This window comes from Eleutherodactylus coqui, chromosome 4, assembly GCF_035609145.1.
Source record: "Eleutherodactylus coqui strain aEleCoq1 chromosome 4, aEleCoq1.hap1, whole genome shotgun sequence".
Classification (NCBI taxonomy): Eukaryota; Metazoa; Chordata; class Amphibia; order Anura; family Eleutherodactylidae; genus Eleutherodactylus; species Eleutherodactylus coqui.
The window spans coordinates 199,591,798-199,617,023 of NC_089840.1; positions in this window are offsets into that span (position 1 = coordinate 199,591,798).

The window sequence follows — 25,226 nt, forward strand, 5'->3', positions numbered from 1 at the left end:
AATGTGCGCAGAGCCGGCGCACCTTTCCGAGCAGGTCTGACAAGCGTGGGTAGCTTTTCAGAAAGTGCTGAACCACCAAATTAAAGACGTGGGCCAGGCATGGCACGTGCGTGAGGCTGCCGAGCTGCAGAGCCGCCACCAGGTTACGGCCGTTGTCACACACGACCATGCCCGGTTGGAGGCTCAGCGGCGCAAACCAGCGGTCAGTCTGCTCTGTCAGACCCTGCAGCAGTTCGTGGGCCGTGTGCCTCTTATCTCCTAAGCTGAGTAGTTTCAGCACGGCCTGCTGACGCTTGCCCACCGCTGTGCTGCCACGCCGCGCGACACCGACTGCTGCCGACGTGCTGCTGCTGACACATCTTGATTGCGAGACAGAGGTTGCGTAGGAGGAGGAGGAAGGTGGTTTAGTGGAGGAAGCATACACCGCCGCAGATACCACCACCGAGCTGGGGCCCGCAATTCTGGGGGTGGGTAGGACGTGAGCGGTCCCAGGCTCTGACTCTGTCCCAGCCTCCACTAAATTCACCCAATGTGCCGTCAGGGAGATATAGTGGCCCTGCCCGCTTGTGCTTGTCCACGTGTCCATTGTTAAGTGGACCTTGGCAGTAACCGCGTTGGTGAGGGCGCGTACAATGTTGCGGGAGACGTGGTCATGCAGGGCTGGGACGGCACATCGGAAAAAGTAGTGGCGACTGGGAACTGAGTAGCGCGGGGCCGCCGCCGCCATCATACCTTTGAAAGCCTCCGTTTCCACAACCCTATACGGCAGCATCTCCAAGTTGATAAATTTGGCTATGTGCACGTTTAACGCTTGAGCATGCGGGTGCGTGGCGGCGTACTTGCGCTCCAACACTTGCGCTAGTGACGGCTGGACGGTGCGCTGAGAGACATTGGTGGATGGGGCCGAGGACAGCGGAGGTGAGGGTGTGGGTGCAGGCCGGGAGACGGTTGTGCCTGTGTCCTGAGAGGGGGGTTGGATCTCAGTGGCAGGTTGGGGCACAGGGGGAGAGGCAGCGACGCAAACCGGAGGCGGTGATCGGCCTTCGTCCCACCTTGTGGGGTGCTTGGCCATCATATGTCTGCGCATGCTGGTGGTGGTGAGGCTGGTGGTGGTGGCTCCCCAGCTGATCTTGGCGCGACAAAGGTTGCACACCACTGTTCGTCGGTCGTCTGCACTCTCAGTGAAAAACTGCCAGACCTTTGAGCACCTCGGCCTCTGCAGGGTGGCATGGCGCGAGGGTGCGCTTTGGGAAACAGTTGGTGGATTATTCGGTCTGGCCCTGCCTCTACCCCTGGCCACCGCACTGCCTCTTCCAACCTGCCTTGCTGCTGCCCTTGCCTCCCCCTCTGAAGACCTGTCCTCAGTAGGCGTAGCAAACCAGGTGGGGTCAGTCACCTCATCATCCTGCTGCTCTTCCTCCGAATCCTCTGTGCGCTCCTCCCTTGGACTTACTCCAATTACTACTACCTGAGTGATAGACAACTGTGTCTCATCGTCATCGTCCTCCTCACCCACTGAAAGCTCTTGAGACAGTTGCCGGAAGTCCCCAGCCTCATCCCCCGGACCCCGGGAACTTTCCAAAGGTTGGGCATCGGTCACGACAAACTCCTCCAGTGGGAGAGGATTCGGAACCATTGCTGCCCATTCTGGGCAGGGGCCCGAGAACAGTTCCTGGGAGTCTGCCTGCTCCTCAGAATGTGTCATTGTAGTGGAGTGAGGAGGCTGGGAGGAAGGAGGAGCAGCAGCCAGAGGATTCAGAGTTGCAGCAGTGGACGGCGCAGAACTCTGGGTGGTCGATAGATTGCTGGATGCACTTTCTGCCATCCACGACAGGACCTGCTCACACTGCTCATTTTCTAAGAAAGGTCTACCGCGTGGACCCATTAATTGTGAGATGAATGTGGGGACGCCAGAAACATGCCTCTCTCCTAATCCCGCAGCAGTCGGCTGCGATACACCTAGATCAGGAGCTCGGCCTGTGCCCACACCCTGACTTGAGCCTCCGCGTCCTCGCCCGCGTCCACGTCCTCTAGGCCTACCCCTACCCCTCAGCATGCTGTATTACCAGTAGTGCAGAAACAATGCTGTAATTAAATGTGCCGCTTATTGGCATGTGGTTGGAGGCTGACTTCGCTTACGGAACGCACAGCAGAGCCAGGAAAGAATTTTGCGCTAGCCTGCTGTAACACTTAGCTGGCTGCGTATGAATTAGGACAACTACCCCCAGCAGAGACGCAGTACAGTCAGGACGGTCACAGGCAGCCCAAATAGATTTTTTTTCCCAAATTTTTTTGGAAAAGCCCACTGCCTATATAGACTGTATATGTCTTTCACTGTCCCTGTCTCACCACTACTGGCCCTGGACTATGTAAAATTACTGCAGACTGTTTCACTCTGGACAGGATGACAGCGGTGATGTAAGAGGCAACTATGTAAAATTACTGCAGGACGCAATGCTCTGGACGCAATGCTCTGCACGGCCGATATAGAAAAAAAAAAGTGCAACACTGCAAAAAGCAGCCTCAACAGTACTGCACATGGTCAGATGTGGCCCTAAGAAAGACCATTGGGGTTCTTGAAGCCTAAAATCAATCCTAACACTCTCCTTATAGCAGCTCCGGCATCAGCAGCACTTTCCCTGATCTCTGTCAGAATGCATCTGTGGCGAGCCGCGGGAGGGGCTGATTTATATACTCTGGTGACACCTGATCTCGCCAGCCATTCACTGCAGTGGGGTGGTATAGGGCTTGAACGTCGCAGGGGGAAGTTGTAATGCCTTCCCTGTCTTTCTATTGGCCAGAAAAGCGCGCTAACGTCTCAGAGATGAAAGTGAAAGTAACTCGAACATCGCGTGGTGCTCGTTTTCGAATAACGAGCATCCCGAACACGCTAATACTCGAACGAGTATCAAGCTCGGACGAGTACGTTCTCTCATCTCTAGTGCTTATCCATAAGGGCGCCCACCCACTGGCGATTTTTTTCCCTGCGAAATTTGCAGCATTTTTTTCTCTGCAGGGGTCTATGGGACTTGTAATGTTAAAATCGCGATCGCGCAAAATCGCAATTTACCGCGAAATCGCGATTTTGCGCGATCGCGATTTTAACATTACAAGTCCCATAGACCCCTACAGAGAAAAAAATGCTGCGAATTTCGCAGGGAAAAAAATCGCCAGTGGGTGGGCGCCCTAACCCTGAGATTAGTTTATACTATAATCCCAGGGGTAAATTTTCTTGTGGAGTTAGAAAACTCTGTACACCAGCCTTGACAGATAGGTACTTCTCCGAAACAGGGAGGGTGCCCCATGGTAGCCTATAAGGCTTCCACAAAAGAGTATTTAAAGAGCATAGATCACAATTTTAACCCTCATTTATATTGATGTATCAAAGGAGTAAAACAACCCAACAGGCCACGATACTCATGTGTACAGGGTGTAAAGTGCATTCTTTGTTAGAGGTTACAATGTAGTAAAACAAAACATGTGTAGGCTGCATTCATAAAGCCGTACCAAACTCACGGAAAGACACTGACTCCTATATCAAAAAATGGAATAGTAAATAACAGGCTCAAACAATAGAGCACTACAGCAGGCGCAATGGAGGGCCAACAGCCAATAGAGCAGAGCATTGATAAGGGCACAAATCATATATTCCAATATTAGATTGATAAATTGAAGACTCAGAAGGCGGAGCACTAGAGCAGGCACAAAGGAGGGCAAATCGCCAGTGAAGCAGATCACATTAAAGGACACCTGAAAGACAACAGAAAAGACAATAATTTTAAAAGACATATATAGAATACATAAAAATACATATAAAATGCATAGCATAAAGCAGCAAGGATTATTGGAATTGAGAGCAGGAGAGGAGTTCAAGTTCTAGTTCAAGTCCATCTTCAGAGAGTGCTAACACAGAGGCACATGGAAGCATCTTCAGTTTCCATGTAGGTTTAGATGGAGGAAGAGGAGCGATATCCCGTAGAATTTGGAGTTTGGATGTGAATGGAGTGAGGCCCAAGACCTTAGAGAGCGAGAGCAAGTTCTAATAATTTTGTATAGAGGAACCTACTGTACCAGGTACCAATTTACACTACAGGCCTTTCCTGTGCGGCTGTCCAAAGTCTCTCTTCCTCCTCTAGAGTGCTCCCAGTCCAGCAGCGGTGCCATATACATAACGTGGACTGTAGGACCAGTTTTCATCCTGTATATTCTCCCTGACCTCTGAGCTCTAGCCTGTTAACACTTAAAGAGAATTGTATCTGCATCGCTTTGAATACCTGTTTGTAAAGTTCATTCTTCAAGTAAAGTTATGCCGGGCTCTAACCGTTCCTGGGGACCCGAGATTCTATACACAAATCTCTGTGTTATTTTTCTGCTGTGTAACATACCGGTGTGGGGGAATGGTGGCGTCATCTGTGGCAACAACTACTACCCCCCTCATCCTGTTTATTGGCATTCCCTATCCTAGGGGTTTCGAAGGTGCTCTGCAATTCTGCTCTGGCCTTCGCTGTGTGTCATCCCTCTGGGAAAAGGAGCCGGTAAGTGCCGCCGTGACAAGACAACATTTATCCCTCCGAGCTCCTCACATAAGTCAAGTGTCCGGGGTCATCCCTCTGGGGTGCTGCACCTGTTTACTGTGAATAGAGGATAGAACGATCCCCGGCCCACTCCGCTTCCATTCACCAAGCGATGATTGCTCCTGTGTAAAAACCCATCACTAGGCCTACTGTTGGCGCTTTTGCACTCAATGGTCGTCCCGTGTAAAAGTGCCCTAGAAGCCAGTAGTCAATTTATTCATTTCTAGAGGAGGAATAACAAAGGAACAGCACAATACAGAGTACTGAGAAAGCATGTACTGGATTTGCTCTATTATACCGCGGTCACGCGGCTGAGAAATTCACATGAGATTTGTGCCTTGCAGAAATCTCGCACAACTATCAACCTCTTTTTTTTTAAATTGCGTAATGTCCTATCTTTGGGCAATCCCTCAGAACACCTCAGTCGTTGTATTCAATGGAGCCAGGAAAAACATTGCACGGCGTGCGAGGTGCAGGCGATGCAATGCAAGGTTTCCCACAGAAAACAATGGGAAACACTTACTGATACTCTGGCGCAGCTGAAAGCTGTGTTGGAGGATCACTAAGTCCCTGAAGTGATGCGAGATATTTTCCACAAAAAACGCCTCGCCTCTGCAGGTAAATCGCATGTTCCCGAGAGCGATGTAACGCTCACCTGTCTGTAATTAGTCTTATGGTCAATGCACGTATTTACTCTAAGGACCTAAACAGATGGGCGCATGTGCTAATATGCTCGCCGCTACAGAGTATATTACCATATGAATCAGCGTTATTTCATTTTTATTTTTTGACTATTCAAACTCAGCACTAAAGTGTGCGAGTTTGAGAAATAAAAAAGCAGGAAGATAGGTCCTGCCCTATATTTCTTGCATGTATAAACACTAGATGCGAGAAACATAGGGCAAGACATGTTTTTCTCCCCTTATACAGAGTAGCCCCCTCCATAACATGAACTGAGGTATGAAAAACCCACTCGAGCTACGTCTGCCTATTTCGGTTTGTTGCACATGCGGATCAGTAACCCGCTGGAGGACATTTTCTAAGACTCTGGAAGTGCTCCTCCTGTTCTTCCTCGCACCAAGGAGCAGATACCGATGCTGGGTTGATGCCGTTCTACTGCCCTATCTCGCTCTCTGCCTCCCTGTCACCTACAGGAACAGATCCCGTGTGACTGCTTCCTTTATTAGATGGGCGCCTTGCTCTATAGACACCTCTCTTTGGGCTAAAAAGCTTCCTCATTGGTGGCTAAGCAGCCGAGCTGACCGGCCGCATGTGAGGAGAACACCTTACTGGCGATTCCGTTATCCTGTGGACATCCTGAGGGTCACCCGACCCAGAGCAACACCACCAGAGGGAGAGAGAAGTGGACCGAACCCCCGACGGCGCCCCCGGACGGCCACAGCAAAGGTACCATCAGCGGTGGGAGCGGAGACCCGCAACCGCCGCAGCTATACTGTGAGAGGCGCCGGACTCCGAGCCCGACACAGCACCACGCAGTGGGAGAGGGGAGGAGAATAAACCCCCGGAGGAGCGCTCGCGGCGCTGAAATAGAAGGCGCCGCCAGCGAAAAAAGCCAGCAAAATCGCGGCGGCCATCTTGCGAGCGGCATCACAAACATACAAGCCCCAAAGCACAATATAACGTTGCTCCCAGGCCCAACATAGAGCCGCTGAAGTGAAGAGGGAGAGGGCAGAGCCACCAGCGGAACACCGGAGGCACAGACAGCGGGGAGAATGACACCGCTAAACCTGCGGCGCCGCGACCGCCATTTCATAGACGTCGCCAGACAACAAAGTGGAGAAAAGGTAATTAGAGGGGACATAGAGAAAGACTCCCCACCCACAGGAGGATTAAACACCATACAACCCAGAGAACTAGGGGGAAAGAAGGAGGGAGAACCCCAGAGCTGAAAGCTGGTCGGCATGAAGACCACGCACAGAAGCCAAAATAGCAAGGCGCCTCAGAACCCTCACAGGGGACTCAACTCCTATAGTGAAAAACCAAACAAGCGCAACATGGGCCCCACTAGACAAAGCTCATCCGTAGATAAACTTAAAGCCTTTGCAAGGGGAGAAACCCGGAAAGAGCCCAGCCCTGAACCCACTGCGCCCGTCGCGGCGGGAGCTACAGCGAAAAAGCACAACAACCCAGATCCAACTGAGGGTACTGTACAGACGCTGCAACAACTGTCTGAACAGCTTCTAACTGCAATACAAACATCCATGGCCACGCTTACCAGCAAAATTGATGAAGTAAAAATGGTTGTAAGTTTACTAAGGCAAGATCTCCAAAACCTAAGCGAACTTGTTGCCAACACAGAAAACAGAATTTCCACGCTAGATGATACCGTCACCCCAATGACAGATGCAATACGAGATCTCACACAGAAAGCCGAGTATTGGAGACAAAAAGCGGATGATCTAGAAAACAGGTCACGAAGAAATAATTTGCGCAGAGTGGGACTACCAGAACGGGCTGAAGGGCAAAGACCTGAAGAATTTATAGAACGCTGGCTCCGGGAACTCTGTCCTAATGCTGGACTATCACAAGTTTTTGTAATTGAACGTGCTCATCGAGTACCCATGAAGCCACCAATACCAGGAGCCCCACCCAGACCCCTACTAGCAAAGTTGTTCAACTCCCGCGATAGGGACATAATCCTACAAGCTGCCAGAAAGGGAGGACCCCTGCGACATGACAACGCCACTGTGTCCATCTTTCCGGACTTCTCGGCAGACCTTCAAAGACAGCGAGCAACATTCTTCGGAGTCAAGAAGCAACTAAGAGAACTGCAGCTCCCGTACTCTATAGTGTATCCGGCACGCCTGCGAGTGATAGACGGGGATCGCACTCGCTTCTTCTCCTCACCAACTGAAGCAGGAAATTGGCTGAACACCAGACGACAACCAGAAGGGCCGTAATGTATACATAACCACTTCTCTTCCCCTCTCTAGGTGCCGAGACTCCTGCACAAAGGTGAACACTTCCCTTACAGTCCCCAATTGCACATTAGAGACTATCCTCCAAATACGCCACAAGTATACTTTAGCCAAAGGCACAGAACTGAAACTTTCTTTATCTGTGGCAGATATGTGGACTACTTCTCTCGGGAGAAGGCGGCAAGCCCCCCTCCTCTATGGCACCAACAGACCTTTCCCCCCCCCCTCCCTTACCGACCCCCCCCCCCCCCCACCGCTACCTCGCAAGGTAATTCAGAACCCACACGCTGAAGGGGGAAGAGTACCCCCCCACCCCATATTCTCCCTACCCCCAAGGGGACCCACCCTGGAAAAATTGTCAGACTAATGGCGGTCTACACAATTGATCCAACAACATAACAATACCTCAAGTATAGTCTTGAAATAAGCTATACTTTGTAGGTACCCCCTAATATACGATTGCCACGAATACGATCTAGACAGAGAGGATAACCTTAAAACCTGTCTAACTACAAGTTGTTTAAGATTTAAAGTTGATAGTAGTTTATCGAAATGTTTATAAGTTGTACACATCAAGTGCTCTATGATAACCTTAAGAATGTGTTGAAGTACTGTTGCATGATATATGGTAAAAATGTAATCGAGTGTCAAGGAGGAACACCTGACAGGCAAAATGACATGAGAAAATGTATCCGGACCCGATTAACATCTCTTAGCCCATGGCGGAGATAATCTTTGCGTCCTGGAACGTCAGGGGAATGGGATCAGCCAGAAAGCGAACAGCAATAAACACATCAATACGCTCCTGGCGACCACATGTCCTTTGCCTGCAGGAGACTCACCTCACACCTGAAACCACAAAAGTTTTGTTGAAACCATGGGTACAATGGTCCGCCCATGCATGCCACACATCATACTCCAGGGGGGTGTCCCTGTTAATAGGAAGAACACTCAGATGGGAAGTGGAACAGCTTAAGAGAGATACAGAGGGCAGATACATCTTTGTGAGAGCTAAAATTAACAACGACCCATACGTCCTCCTGTGCTGTTATAACCCGCCGCCGGCGACAACAACCATCCTGGCAGACGGCATCCAATTTGCATCATTCTCACCAGACGCAACAGTCGTATGCATGGGAGATATGAACATGGTGATGGATCCCGCCATGGATAGATTTGGGGGTGGTGCTCGGAGGGAGGGAGACACGAATAACACCCGCCTGGCCTCTATTATCTCGGTGACGGGATGGCTAGATCTATGGCGAATATTTCATCCGCAACAAAAGGAATACACCTGCCATGCAGCCCACAATCACGCACTCAGTTGAATAGACTATATATTTGGGTCCCCTTCACTATTCCCGAAAATCGACTCAATAGAGTTCCTACCTCGAGGAGTCTCAGACCACTCGCCAATACGTATGATCCTTAAAAACCCAGGCCCAATTGCAATCAAGAGACCAAGGGTACACCCATTCTGGCTTTCGCTATTTGGACCTAATGACTGCATACCGGATCAGATCCAAATATACTATGAGGCACACGCAGACACAATACTAGTATGGGAGGCATTTAAACCCTACCTCAGAGGCTGTTTAAGATCCTCAATATCATTTGTTAAAAGAGCCACAGCACGGGAGGGCGAACTTTTAGCAGAACAATGCCAACAATTAGAGAGAGAATTTGTAGCTGACCCTACAGACACTAAAAGAGACAAAAGGCTCCAGGTAAGCAGAGACTACTTACTATATCTGAAAGAGAAAGCCAAGAGAAATCTTTTCTTTACCCGACAATCTTTTTTTGAACAGGGAAACCAATCTAGTAAATTACTTGCCTACATGGCGCGACAAGAGACCGCCCCCCCCCCCCATCTATACTGAGAGTTAAATGAGTTGAGGAAATAATGCTCACAGACCCGAAAGAAATTGTGGATAGATTCCAACAATTCTACGATGACTTATATCAATCGCGAGTCAATTACACACCTGCAGAGCTAGAGACCTATTTAACTGACATAATATTCCCAGAAATACAAGATGACTATAAGTCCTTATTAGACTCTCCCATTACAATGGAAGAGATTGAAGAAGCAATAAATGAAATGGCAAAGAACAAAACTCCGGGCGTGGACGGAATACCAGTGGAAATCTACCAACACTACAAAAAAGAAATAATTCCACACCTGTTTTCCCTATATGAACGTATACTCGATAAGAGCCACCTCCCAGAGTCGATGCTGGAGGCCAACATAGTTCTCATTCTTAAACCAGACAAAAACCCAGAGGAATGCGGCTCGTATAGGCCTATTTCTCTATTAAATACGGACTATAAAATCCTCACTAAAATACTAGCCACCCAACTAAACCAAATCATAGGGAAAATTATACACTCCGACCAATCCGGCTTTATTCCGGGTAAATCAACATCGGACAACATCAGAAGAACACAGGTGATCACACAGGTGGGGTGGAGATGGAGATCAGACTGGGCCCTGGCCTCACTAGACGCAGCTAAGGCGTTTGACTCTGTGGAGTGGCTATATCTGATAGAAGTTCTAAGGAAATTCGGGTTCGGAGACACATTCATAAAATGGATCTCTATTCTATATAAAGCCCCGACCGCCAGGGTAACGGTAAACGGCCTGGCCTCCGCCTCCTTTCCACTACACAGGGGGACCTGACAGGGATGCCCACTTTCCCCCCTTCTATTTGCAATTGCAATCGAACCCCTAGCCCTGAGAATCCGACAGCGCACCTCATACAAAGGCGTCCAGATAGGGCCCATAGAGTACAGAATAGGCCTGTATGCAGACGACATAATATTATATATGTCGGACCCTAGAAACACCCTGCCGCTTGCCATATCCCTGATAGATAAATTTGGAAATTTCTCAGGCCTATGCATCAACTGGCAAAAGTCCGCTTTTATGCCCCTAAGTCCAGAGGGATGGCGGATGGGAGACGTATTCTGCAAATTACAAATCACCTCCAGATTTAAATATCTTGGAATACACATCACCAGAGATCATACCCAGAGCCTCGAGTTAAACATTACTCCCCTACTGACAACCCTGCAGCAAAAATTGAAAAGTTGGAGCTCCCTACCACTATCTGTAGCAGGCAGGATAAACCTCATAAAAATGATAATACTCCCCAAATATCTATATTGCCTAGAGCACACAGAAATAACTATACCACAGAAATTCTTTAAAAAAACTAACTCCTTAATAACATCATTCATATAGGGAAATTCTAGAGCCAAGCTACGCTTAGATACCCTACAGCGCCCTAAAGAGATGGAGGGAATGGCGCTACCAGATTTTAAACTATATTACTTAGCGGGACAGGTTAGGTATCTCCGCCATTGGCTATCGGGCGCGCCTCTCCCTAACTCCGAGCACCATCTGATGTATTTCCTTGCGGAAACATCGCTCTGGATCCTCCTGGAAAAACCAGGATTAATGACTAAACAAGTGCTACCTATCCACAGACTAGCAGTGAATGTGTGGCAGACATGCAAATTATTAACTAGACAGGAGAACACCCCTCTGGAGACTCCCCTATGGGACAACAGAGCATTACCACACTTGATGAACCTACCGGGCAAACAATTCTGGATAAACTCAGGAGTCACCACACTAGAGCATGTATACGTGGACCAAACGCTGGCCTCCTTTGAACAATTGCAACAACTGTACCAGATTCCAGGGGCGGGATTCTTTAGATACCTGCAGCTCCGACACGCACTGACTGCACAGTTCCCAGGGCCTAGACAAACATTCTCCCAATATCCACTAATAGGTATATTGCGAACACAAGGACCTAAAGGCCTGATTTCGATACTGTACACCCACCTACTGCAAGCTAAAATTCCCAACACAGTAATGCAGAGATGGAGAGAACTTATCCCCACCCTCACTAACGAGGATTGGGAAACAGCAATGTCCATATACACCACGGTATCACCGGCTGCAAACAACAAACTAACACAACTATATATTTTACACCAGTGTTACCTAACGCCGATCAGACTCCATAAAATGAATCGGATAACCACTAACCGCTGTCACCGGTGCGGAGCACCTAATGCAAACTTTAACCATCTAATATGGAATTGCGCAGACATCCAGGCATACTGGAGAGAGATCATAGAGTTCCTAACACAAATACTGGGAATACCAGTACCACACGATCCCGCAGTGTGCCTGTTAGGTGTCCTAGACGAAGAACAATGGCAATATCATGACAAGATATTTCTCACTAAAGTATTATTTTATGCCCGGAAAGCAATAGCCCTACGTTGGATGGACAGACGCCCCCCGGCACTTTCAAAATGGCAGAACATTATTAATGCCGTTCTGCCATATGAAAAAATTGTATACAAAAACAGAAAATGCCCTGAAAAATTTAATAAAGTGTGGGAAAGATGGTGTGGGTCAACGAGTACGGTGTTCACGCAGGATCAGTTCCATAACTTGCTGAGGACAGTGACGCCTAGAAACACCTAGTAAAACCCAGAAAGAATCATACCCTCTACCGACACTACAAAGAAACTATATTGTCATAAAGAATGTAACAACTGTATGTGTTAATGTAATGTACTAAAGCATTGTTGACATGAGTGTAATGAGCCAATGATGTAACCAAAGATCTTTATTCAGTTACTGTACAAAATACAGAGTTTTCAATAAAACGAGTTTAAAAAAAAAAAAAAAAAAAAAAGCTTTCTCATGGTTGGGAAAGCTGGATACCTGCTTTTCGCTGTATAAGAGCTCTTTCACAAGGGTGTAACATTTTTACGCTTCATGCTTGCACGACATCAGGAAGTTATATAACATAGGGGGTCACTTACTTTTGCTATTAGAATTGCCTAATCAAGTTGCGACCCCTTTACCTTTCGTATTTAGGAACTAAAGAATGGCTGTGCCAAATTTCAGGCTTGTACGATACCAGAAATGTCAGGAATGGTGGCTTTCGGGGTCTGCGTGCCCGCCGGTCCAAGTACCCAGGCTGCTGGGGTGTGGCGCAGGGAAGAACCGGTCCTTGTGACCTCCCCTAGTCACCGTGACCCCGGACGCATGCTCCCGTGCGCAGGGAGCAGCGCCTGGGTATAGCCGGGTTGCTGGGGACGCGGCGGGTGCAGTCCCGCGCTGCGTCCCCGTTGCCATGACACCTTGTCAAGAGTGCAATGCCTCTACAGGCGCTGGCGGCTGTTCCTTCCAGCATTCTTCATTGGATCCTGCTGCTGTCAGGCTCTCCACCCCAATTAGCTGCTGGGGCGAGAGGTTCAACAGCATTTAAACTGCTCAGATTTCTCTGACCTTTGGCAGTGTATGTTTGGTCTCCAGCTACACCCGCGTTATTTGGATTGTTGCCCTGGTTCTGACTTGCTTGCCTCGAACTTGACTTCGGCTGACCCCTTGTACTGCGTTCCTTCCTGTTGCCGACCCAGATTGCCTGACCTGCCTTTGTGTTTGTTTGTCCCTCAGTAGGTAGGGACAGGGGTTGCGGGTAGTTTCAGGGACTTCAACCTGCCCGTACCCCAGTTCCCTGACAAGAAAGTTATATAACATAGGGGGTCACTTACTTTTGCACTTAGCATTGAATAATCAAGTTGTGACCCCTTTGCTTTTCCTGTATAGGATCTAAAGAATGCTCCTGCCAACGTTCACGCTTGTACAATACCAGGAAGTTATATAACATAGGGGGGTCAATTACTTTTGAACTTAGAATTGCATAATCAAGTTCCTATGTAGGACCTCTTGTGCCAAATTCAAATGCTTGTACAACACCGGGAAGTTAAATAACATTAGGGGTTCACTTACTTTTGCACTTAGCTTTGAATAGTCAAGTTGTGACCCCCTTTACTTTTCTTATTTACAACCTAAAGAAAAGTTGTGCCAAATTTCACGCTTGTACAACATCATTGGGAAGTCAGAAAATTAGATTAGCTACAACATAAAGGGGTGCACTTACTTTTGACCTTAACATTGAATAATCGAGTTGTGACCCTTTTAGTTTTCCTTTGTAAGACTAAACAATGCTTCTGCCAAATTTCAAGTTTATACGACAGTGGAAAGTTAAAAAATGAGTAGCGAGTCAGTGAGTGAATAAAAGAGTCAGTCGCGTTAAATTAAGTGTCAATGGATTTTACTAAGAAAGTAAAAGTACAAGGGCGAAGAGCCTCAGTCTAACTTGAGGGTCTCTTTACCGGGAATGTTATCTTCTCATCTCAGAAGTAAGTCCTCCTCCATCTAGCTGTTGGGCAATCTCCTTCTAGCTGTTGGGCGATCTCCTTCTAGCTGTTGGGTGATCTCCTTCTGGCTGTTGGGCAATGTCCTTCTAGCTGTTGGGCAATCTCGTCCTAGCCGTTGGGCGATCTCCTTCTAGTTGTCGGGTCATCTCCTTCTAGTTGGTGGAAGATCTCCTTCTAGCCATTGGGCGATCTCCTTCTAGCCGTTGGGCAATCTCCTTCTAACTGCTGGGTGATCTCCTTCTGGCTGTTGGGCGATCTTCCTTTGAATTAGCTGCTCTGCAATGTTCTTCAGGTTCCTCCTCTGCTGTTTGAACTGCTGTTCACTGTGTCATGGAATATATTGGTTAGTATTGCATTATGATGTCACAATTTCTTTGTGACATCATAGTTTCAATGCATTGTCACCAAGTTAGTGTAGAATGTGTATGGGCTAAAAAGGGGAGGAGCTTACTGGCTTGGAGCTGTTTATTGGCGATAATCTGATAATATAATATTGAAAGGGCAGTGTTAGCGCTCAATAAAGCTGGGTCGATATTGAAGTTAGTTGCACACGAAGATGATGGTAAATAAGTCCAAATACAGCCCCACAAGGGCTTTCTTTCTACCACTTTCCTGACCAATACTTTGTTTTTTTTCTAAAGGCCAATGTAAAACAGTCTTAGGCTCCATTCACACGGGGCAGTTTGGCTGCAATAAAAACTGCACCAAAAAGTGCATTGGTGAAACCATGTGAGTTTTTGCTATGTTTGTAGTAAAGTGCCGGAAAAAATGCATGTAGTTTAGCAAATGCCCTTTTTAATGCGGTTTTTGTTGCAACAGAATTGCCCCATGTGAATGGAGCCTCATGCTGTATGGTCCGAGACTGAAAAGTAGCTGCATGCCCGTGCAAGTCTCGTGTTGTCTTTTTTTGTTTTAAAAGATGCAAAAGAAAGAAGAATTGGGCTTTTTTCGGGTGTTTTTACAGATGTGAAAATCTGATGGCATGTAGGGTATTTGCACCAAAAATTAGTCCAAAAATCGCATAGAAGTAGCACCCATTCATTTTAATTGGTGTAGGCACATGGGCTTTATTTACATGGACAAACAATCAGATTTTAAAAAATTGCAGCATGTCCTATTCTTGTCTGATTTTCGGACAAGAATAGTACTTCGGACAACACACGGATGATGCGAGTTGCGACTTAGAATTTCGGGCACAACTTTTAAAAGGCACATGTGCATGTACCCATAGAAGGAAAAAAAACAAACACACGACCGCTTACAGACCAAATATGGAGGCCATGTGGAACTGCACATGTATAAAAAGTCCTTTTTTGCAGATATAAGACTGGCTTTTTTATGGCAGTGTGCGCCTAACCTAAGTGTCCGCTTGCACCAAACAATGTCAGAGTTCGGTCACGTGCAGCCTGTTTATACAGGCAGATACATTGTTAGCTCATTCAAATGAGGAAACATTTAGTCGTTCACTTTCCGCTGTATAAGAGCTCTTTCACAAGGGTGTCGACATTTTTGCATTTCATTCTTGCACGACATCAGGAATTTATATAACATAGGGGGTCACTTACTTTTGCTATTAGAATTGCCTAATCATGTTGCGACCTCTTTACCTTTCGTATTTAGGAACTAAAGAATGGCTGTGCCAAATTTCACGCTTGTACGATACCAGGAATGTCAGGACCGGCGGCTTTCGGGGTCTCCGTGCCTGCACTGCGGGTCCAATTACCTGGGCTGCTGGGATGTGGCGCAGGGGAGTCCCGGTCCTTGTGACCTCCCCTAGCCACTGGGACCCCGGATGCCGGCTCTGGATGCACGCTCCCGTGCGCAGGGAGCAGCGCCTGGGTAGCCGGGTTGCTGTGGACGCGGCAAGTGCTGTCCCACGCTGCGTCCCTGTTGCCATGACACCTTTGGTACAGATAGAGATCAAGCAGCACTCACCAAACCCAAGTATGGGGAGGTTATAGTCCCAAACTGCACGCCACAAAGTTGGATCGGATCCAGATCCACAAGTATTATCAAAAGAAAGGAGAATGGCAGCAGGATATATTGCAATTTCCATGCATCCACCAGAATGCATCTTTATTCCTCCATTACCACACGAAATTGCGACGTTTCGACCCTGTAACATGGGTCTTTGTCAAGCTAATAACCATACACATTACATCAACTTAAATATACCTAATCACTTCAATACAGAAATTTGTTTCAGGTGTCCCGGAAGTACCTCCTACTCTCCTCCAGGACTCCAGGAATCCATAGAAGACCAAGTGTTCAGCGTTCCGCTTTGTCCAGAGCGCAGGCGCAGAGAGCACTCGAGACATCACTGACACGTCACAGTAACGCCTATTGTGCATGCGCGAGAATAACCAAAGACTCGCGATATAGACACGTCAGAGGCCGTAACTAGGCAACCAAAGGGATAGCGTCCCACATCCCTGGGACGTGCCACATATGTACATAGAGCATCCAGGCACAGAAATGGCCAGGTAGTGCACAATAGTCTCAACCTCCATAATAGGCTATAGGAACATACGATACCAAAGATTCTCGCAGACGCAACCCCACCCACAAGCAGGAGCCCTACTGTAATCTAAACGGTACCCACATTAGTCTATTAGTTAGGCTCTATATGTAACTATACTAAAGATTAACCCAGAGGGAAACACAGAGGGAAGGGGGAAGCGTATATAGCCCGGTTCCCCATATCACCATATTCAGGGTGTGAATTATATAGACCCATAGCGTGCTTATCCATAAATCTGAGATTAGCTTATACTATAATCCCAGGGGTAAATTTTCTTGTGGAGTTAGAAAACTTTGTACACCAGCCTTGACAGATAGGTACTTCTCCGAAACAGGGAGGGTGCCCCATGGTAGCCTATAAGGCTTCCAGAAAAGAATATTTAAAGAGCATAGATCACAATTTTAACCCTTATTTATATTGATGTATCAAAGGAGTAAAACAACCCAACAGGCCACGATACTCATGTGTACAGGGTGTAAAGTGCATTCTTTGTTAGAGGTTACAATGTAGTAAAACAAAACATGTGTAGGCTGCATTCATAAAGCCGTACCAAACTCACGGAATGACACTGACTCCTATATCAAAAAATGGAATAGTAAATAACAGGTTCAAAAAACGGAGCACTACAGCAGGCGCAAAGGAGGGCCATGTTAAGAAAATTGTAGATCAATGTATCAGTTAATTATTCTATATTGCATTGTAGAGCATGATACTAGCATGAGTAGTGAAGGGGTTAAATATAACCCTTCTTTAGGCCTCCATGTCTTCTCAGGAAAGATGAGAGTCTACTAGACCCCCCATGTATGCATATCTATAGACAGGAAACTATACACTACAGGGGGTAGGTCTGTAAAGCATTACATGCATTCCTTTCTCCTGAATTCATAGTGGTCTCATTGTATGTAATAGATACACCCTAGAAGGTGTAACTTATGTTAATCATTTGTATTTTAGCCTATCATATATTCTATCCATTCTGGAGGTATGTAATTTTTACTGTGATGTCATTTAGGGTATATATACTTTGTCCACCTCAGAATAAAGTAGAAATTATTTGATACCACATAAGTTGGTTTGATTTGAATTTCTCCTGGGCTCAGATTACTACACGGAATCTGATAGTCTTCTTCTTGAAAAAACAAATTCTCTCCACAGGCCAACAGCCAATAGAGCAGAGCATTGATAAGGGCACAAATCATATATTCAAATATTAGATTGATGATTTGAAGACTCAGAAGGCGGAGCACTAGAGCAGGCACAAAGGAGGGCAAATCGCCAGTGAAGCAGATCACCTTAAAGGACACCTGAAAGACAACAGAAAAGACAATAATTTTAAAAGACATATATAATACATAAAAATACATATAAAATGCATAGCATAAAGCAGCAAGGATTATTGGAATTGAAGGCAGGAGAGGAGTTCAAGTTCTAGTTCAAGTCCATCTTCAGAGAGTGCTAACACAGAGGCACATGGAAGCAGCTTCAGTTTCCATGTAGGTGAAGATGGAGGCAGAGGAGCGATATCCCGTAGCATTTGGAGTTTGGATGTGAATGGAGTGAGGCCCAAGACCTTAGAGAGCGAGAGCAAGTTCTAATAATTATGTATAGAGGAACCTACTGTACCAGGTACCAATTTACACTACAGGCCTTTCCTGTGCGGCTGTCCAAAGTCTCTCTTCCTCCTCTAGAGTGCTCCCAGTCCAGCAGCGGTGCCATATATATAACGTGGACTGTAGGACCAGTTTTCATCCTGTATATTCTCCCTGACCTCTGAGCTCTAGCCTGTTAACACTTAAAGACAATTGTATCTGCATCGCTTTGAATACCTGTTTGTAAAGTTCATTCTTCATGTAAAGTGATGCCAGGCCCTAACCGTTCCTGGCGACCCAATGTTCTATACACAAGTCTCTGTGTTATTTTTCTGCTGCATAGCATACGGGTGTGTGGGAATGGTGGCGTCATCTGTGACAACAATTACTACCCCCCTCATCCTGTTTATTGGCATTCCCTATCCTAGGGGTTTCGAAGGTGCTCTGCAATTCTGCTCTGGCCTTCGCTGTGTGTCATCCCTCTGGGAAAAGGAGCCGGTAAGTGCCGCCGTGACAAGACAACATTTATCCCTCCGAGCTCCTCACATAAGTCAAGTGTCCGGGGTCATCCCTCTGGGGTGCTGCACCTGTTTACTGTGAATAGAGGATAGAACGATCCCCGGCCCACTCCGCTTCCATTCACCAAGCGATGATTGCTCCTGTGTAAAAACCCATCACTAGGCCTACTGTTGGTGCTTTTGCACTCAATGGTCGTCCCGTGTAAAAGTGCCCTAGAAGCCAGTAGTCAATTTATTCATTTCTAGAGGAGGAATAACAGAGGAACAGCACAATACAGAGTACTGAGAAAGCATGTACTGGATTTGCTCTATTATACCGCTTTCACGCGGCTGAGAAATTCACATGAGATTTGTGCGTTGCAGAAATCTCGCACAACTATCAACCTCATTTTTTTTAAATTGCGTAATGTCCCATCTTTGGGCAATCCCTCAGAACACCTCAGTCGTTGTATTCAATGGAGCCAGGAAAAACATTGCACGGCGTGCGAGGTGCAGGCGATACAGTGCGAGGTTTCCCATAGAAAACAATGGGAAACACTTACTGATACTTTGGCGTAGCTGAAAGCTGTGTTGGAGGATCACTAAGTCCCTGAAGTGATGCGACATGTTTTTTACAAAAAAAACGCCTCGCCTCCGCAGGTAACTCGCATGTTCCCGAGAGCGATGTAACGCTCACCTGTGTGTAATTAGTCTTATGGTCAATGCACGTATTTACTCTAAGGACCTAAACAGATGGGCACATGTGCTAATATGCTCGCCGCTACAGAGTATATTAGCACATGAATCAGCGTTATTTCATTTTTATTTTTTGACTATTCAAACTGAGCGCTAAAGTGTGCGGAAAAAAAAAAGCAGTTAGATAGGTCCTGCCCTATATTTTTTGCATGTATAAACACTAGATGCAAGAAACATAGGGCAAGACATGTTTTTTTTTCCCCTTATACAGAGTAGCCCCCTCCAAAATATGAACTGAGGTATGAAAAACCCACTCGAGCTACGTCTGCCTATTTCGGCTTGTTGCACATGCGGATCAGTAACCCGCTGGAGGACATTTTCTAAGACTCTGGAAGTGCTCCTCCTGTTCTTCCTCGCACCAAGGAGCAGATACCGATGCTGGGTTGATGCCGTTCTACTGCCCTGTCTCGCTCCCTGCCTCCCTGTCACCTACAGGAGCAGATCCCGTATGACTGCTTCCCTTATTAGATGGGCGCCTTGCTCTATAGACACCGCTCTTTGGGCTAAAAAGCTTCCTCATGGTTGGGAAAGCTGGATACCTGTTTTCCGCTGTATAAGAGCTCTTTCACAAGGGTGTTAACATTTTTACGTTTCATGCTTGCACGACATCAGGAAGTTATATAACATAGGGGGTCACTTACTTTTGCTATTAGAATTGCCTAATCAAGTTGCGACCCCTTTACCTTTCGTATTTAGGAACTAAAGAATGGCTGTGCCAAATTTCAGGCTTGTACGATACCAGAAATGTCAGGACCTCTTGTGCCAAATTCAAATGCTTGTACAACAACGGGAAGTTAAATAACATTAGGGGTTTACAACCTAAAGAAAAGTTGTGCCAAATTTCACGCTTGTACAACATCATTGGGAAGTCAGAAAATTAGATTAGCTACAACATAAAGGGGTGCACTTACTTTTGACCTTAACATTGAATAATCGAGTTGTGACCCTTTTACTTTTCCTTTTTAGGACTAAACAATGCTTCTGCCAAATTTCAAGTTTATATGACACTGGGAAGTTAAAAAATGAGTGGCGAGTCAGTGAGTGAATAAAAGAGTGAGTCGCGTTAAATTAAGTGTCAATGGATTTTACTAAGAAAGTAAAAGTACAAGGGCGAAGAGCCTCAGTCTAACTTGAGGGTCTCTTTACCGGGAATGTTATCTTCTCATCTCAGAAGTAAGTCCTCCTCCAGTGGATTAGCCGTTGGGTTATCTCCTTCTAGCTGTTGGGCAATCTCCTTCTAGCTGTTGGGCGATCTCCTTCTAGCTGTTGGGTGATCTCCTTCTGGCTGTTGGGCGATCTCCTTCTGGCTGTTGGGCAATGTCCTTCTAGCTGTTGGGCAATCTCGTCCTAGCCGTTGGGCGATCTCCTTCTAGTTTTCGGGTCATCTCCTTCTAGTTGGTGGAAGATCTCCTTCTAGCCATTGGGCGATCTCCTTCTAGCCGTTGGGCAATCTCGTCCTAGCCGTTGGGCGATCTCCTTCTAGTTTTCGGGTCATCTCCTTCTAACTGTTGGGTGATCTCCTTCTGGCTGTTGGGCGATCTTCCTTTGAATTAGCTGCTCTGCAATGTTCTTCAGGTTCCTCCTCTGCTGTTTGAACTGCTGTTCACTGTGTCATGGAATATATTAGTTAGTATTGCATTATGATGTCACAATTCCTTTGTGACATCATAGTTTCAATGCATTGTCACTAAGTTAGTGTAGAATGTGTATGGGCTAAAAAGGGGAGGAGCTTACTGGCTTGGAGCTGTTTGTTGGCGATAATCTGATAATATCATATTGCTGTGAAAGGGCAGTGTTAGCGCTCAATAAAGCTGGGTCGATATGGAAGTTAGTTGCATACGAAGATGATGGTAAATAAGTCCAAATAGAGTTTGACTATGAATCTCCTTGGACTCCATAGAAGCCACAAGGGCTTTCTTTCTACCACTTTCCTGACCAATACTTTGCTTTTTTTCTAAAGGCCAATGTAAAACATTCTTAGGCTCCATTCACACGGGGCAGTTTGGCTGCAATAAAAACTGCACCAAAAAGTGCACTGGTGAAACCATGTGTGTTTTTGCTGTGGTTGTAGTAAAGTGCGGAAAAAAATGCATACAGTTTAGCAAATGCACTTTATAATGCGGTTTTTGTTGCAACTGAATTGCCCCGTGTGAATGGAGCCTCATGCTGTATGGACCGAGATTGAAAAGTCGCTGCATGCCCGTGCAAGTCTCGTGTTGTCTTCTTTTGTTTTAAAAGATGTAAAAGAAAGAAGAATTGGGCTTCTTTCGGGTGTTTTTACAGATGTGAAAATCTGATGGCATGTAGGGTATTTGCACCAAAAATCAGTCCAAAAATCGGATAGAAGTAGCACCCATTCATTTTAATTGGTGTAGGCACATGGGCTTTATTTACATGGACAAACAATCAGATTTTAAAAATTTGCAGCATGTCCTATTCTTTTCCGATTTTCGTACAAGAATAGTACTTCGGACAACACACGGATGATGCGAGTTGCGCCTTACAATTTCGGGCACAACTTTTAAAAGGCACATGTGCATGTACCCATAGAAGGAAAAAAACAAACACACGACCGCTTACAGACCAAATATGGAGGCCATGTGGAACTGCACATGTATAAAAAGTCCTTTTTTGCAGATGTAAGACTGGCTTTTTTATGGCAGTGTGCGTCTAACCTAAGTGTCCGCTTGCACCAAACAATGTCAGAGTTCGGTCACGTGCAGCCTGTTTATACAGGCAGATACATCGTTAGCTCATTCAAATGAGGAATCATTCAGTCGTTCATATTTTGTTGTATAAGAGCTCTTTCACAAGGGTGTCAACATTTTTACGTTTCATGCTTGCACGACACCAAGAAGTTATATAACATAGGGGGGTCACTTACTTTTGCTCTTAGAATTGCCTAATCAAGTTGCGACCCCTTTACCTTTCATATTTAGGACCTAAAGAATGGTTGTGCCAAATTTCAGGCTTGTATGATACCAGGAATGTCAGGACCGGCGGCTTTCGGGGTCTCCGTGCCCGCATGGCCGGTCCAATTACCCGGGCTGCTGGGGCGTGGCGCAGGGGAGTCCCAGTCCTTGTGACCTCCCCTAGCCACCGGGACCCTGGACCATGCGCAGGGAGCAGCGCCTGGGTATAGCCGGGTTGCTGGGGACGCGGCGGGTGCCGTCCCGCACTACATCCCCATTGCCATGACAGCCTGTCAAGCGCGCAATGCCTCTACAGGTGCGGCGGTTGTTCCTTCCAGCGTCCTTCATTGGGTCCTGCTGCTGTCAGGCTCTCCACCCTAATCAGCTGCTGGGGCTAGAGTTCAGACAGCATTTAAACTGCTCAGATTCCTCTGACCTTTGGCAGTGTACGTTTGGTCTCCAGCTACACCCACGTTATTTGGATTGTTGCCCTGGTTCTGACTTGCTTGCCTTTGACTTGACTTCGACTTCGGCTGACCCCTTGTACTTCATTCCTTCCTGTTGCCCAACCGGATTGACTGACCTGCATTTGTGTTTGTTTGTCTCTCAGTAGGTAGGGACAGGGGTTTTGCGTAGCTTCCGGGACTTCCACCTGCCTGGACCCCAGTTTCCTGACAAGAAAGTTATATAACATAGGGGGTCACTTACATTTGCACTTAGAATTGTATAATCAAGTTGCATCTCTTTTACTTTTCCTATTCACGACCTAAGGAATTCTCCTGCTAAATTTCAAGTTTGTTCAACACCAGGAAGTTAGAGACTTAGATTAGGTACATTACAGAGGGGTGCACTTACTTTTGCACTTAGCATTGAATAATCAAGTTGTGACCCCTTTGCTTTTCCTGTATAGGATCTAAAGAATGCTTGTGTCAAAGTTCACGCTTGTACAATACCAGGAAGTTATATAACATAGGGGATCAATTACTTTTGAACTTAGAATTGCATAATCAAGTTCCTTTGTAGGACCTCTTGTGCCAAATTCAAATCTCTTGATGCTCCCATTGAAATCAACATGAGCTGTGTGTGTATTTGCGGCGCTGACAGCATGCGCCCGCTCAGCTGATCGTTTGGGCTCCTGTGCGTTTGACCCCAGCCAATCACAAATTGATGACCTATCCTGATGATCGGTCCGGTCATCGATAGCATTCTCCATGGAAAACCCCTTTACCTTTATTGTAATTACAGTCTTAGGTTTTATAAATCCACACATTATTACAAACAGAATGACACCTCGCACAACTTCCTATGACTGATAGTTTCCAAGAGATGAATTATCCTCCATGCATTTCTTGGCCCTATGACCCAATCATCTGAAAATTTAGATTTTTATTTACAATCTAGTAAGGAACAAATGTAAAATGCTTTGTAAATATCAGAGATGGTCGTGAGTTACCCCTTGGGTGATTAGTCTTGGAATAACACTAAGGCTGGCTTCACACGGCCGTAACAGGCTCCGCCGCCCCCCCCCCCCCCCCCCCAGAGACCCCAATACTTACCTCCGGATCCGGCGTCCTACGTCCCGCAAGACGTTTCGGCGCGCATGCGCAATAGGGCGCACGACGCGCCGGCCGCGTCATATGTCACACCCACAGCGTCACATGACGCGCCAGGCTGCGTCATATGACGCGGCTGGCGGTAGGCGAGGAAGCGGTTTCATGCTATCTTCCGCTGTGCTACAGCGGAAGATAGCATGACGGACGGGCTTCCATTGACTGCAATGGAAGCCGTTCGCTCGTACACCCGCGGCAAATAGAGCATGCCGCGGGTGAGGACGGGTGATTTTACGGTGTGGAATTCCGCACCGTAAGCATTGTGCTATTAGGTTCAATAGAACCTAATAGCTGCGGGCGGAAATCCATCCATGGGAAGGAGCCCTAATATGTTAAAAAATAAATATATTTTCATTTTGTAATTGTGTAAAGTCTGTTCCTCAAAATAAAACAAAATATGAGAACAAAGGCCAAGGTCACACAAAAGGGTCAGATTCCATATTCAGATATCCGGAGCAGAAGGTCTGTGATCAATCGCGGAAAGTAATTGCGAATGGTCATGGAAGATCGGGGAATATCTATCTGTCTTTTCAGGCTTCCCTATCTATTCTCATACCTAGTTCCGAGCAATTCCACTGCTCATACGCAACGTTCCATTGACTTTGATAGAGGCCATCCAACGTGGAATCTGTGCTACAATATAGCATGCTGTAATTTTTCTTCCACTCGCACAATATGCAATTCATACCCACGAGTGTCAAGGAAAATTCCAAAATACATGTCCTTTAATGCTGCCATTTTATTGTGAACCCTTTTGCTCGAATGTCGATCGCAGAATCCATGATTCAAATCTGTTCGTGTGAGATCAATCTAAGAGAAAGAAGAGAGAAAAACATTTAGATGGGGTTCACAACACCATTGGCATTTCTGTTTTGCCATTTCCTCATGGGAGCAGGAACACAAAATGCCAAATCCGTCAAATCTGATGTGAAGTTTTCTGCATTATTATTAATTATAGAATTTGTACAGTATTTGTTAGTCATGTGTCCCCACAACTAACTACCAATCGTAGTCTAATCAAGTTGATGTTTTTTGAAAAATGGAGGAATATTTTCCAGCATGTCAAAACTGTATAAATGACTACAAGACACCTGTGACCCCAACTAATTGGACATTTGGTCACTAAGCCTACTTGGAATATTTTCACAAGCAGTTGTTCGGCTTTGTTCAGGCTTGCATCATAGCTTTGATTTATAACATAATCAGAGATGATGTGATGAATCCATTTCACCTTAGATCCAAAGAGTGACTAAGATACCTCCTTGACTTATTATGGGATCCATTGGGATTTTTGCAAAATTTTGTTAAAAATGACAAATGCTGATGGAAACTCGAAACACATAAAGGGTTTTCCAGGTATATACTGCTAATGATCTATCATGACGCAGGTATAACGGAATCGTTCCAGCTGCAGCCATCTTCCTTGTCTTATAATAATGTCCCCAAAGCCCATCTTAACTAAAGTAACCACTGACACCAATTCTTTGGATTAATTTGGTGACAGCAGCCATATTTATTAACAACCAAAACATTAAATAACACAACATTTTAGAACCCTCTGTAAAAACCTAGG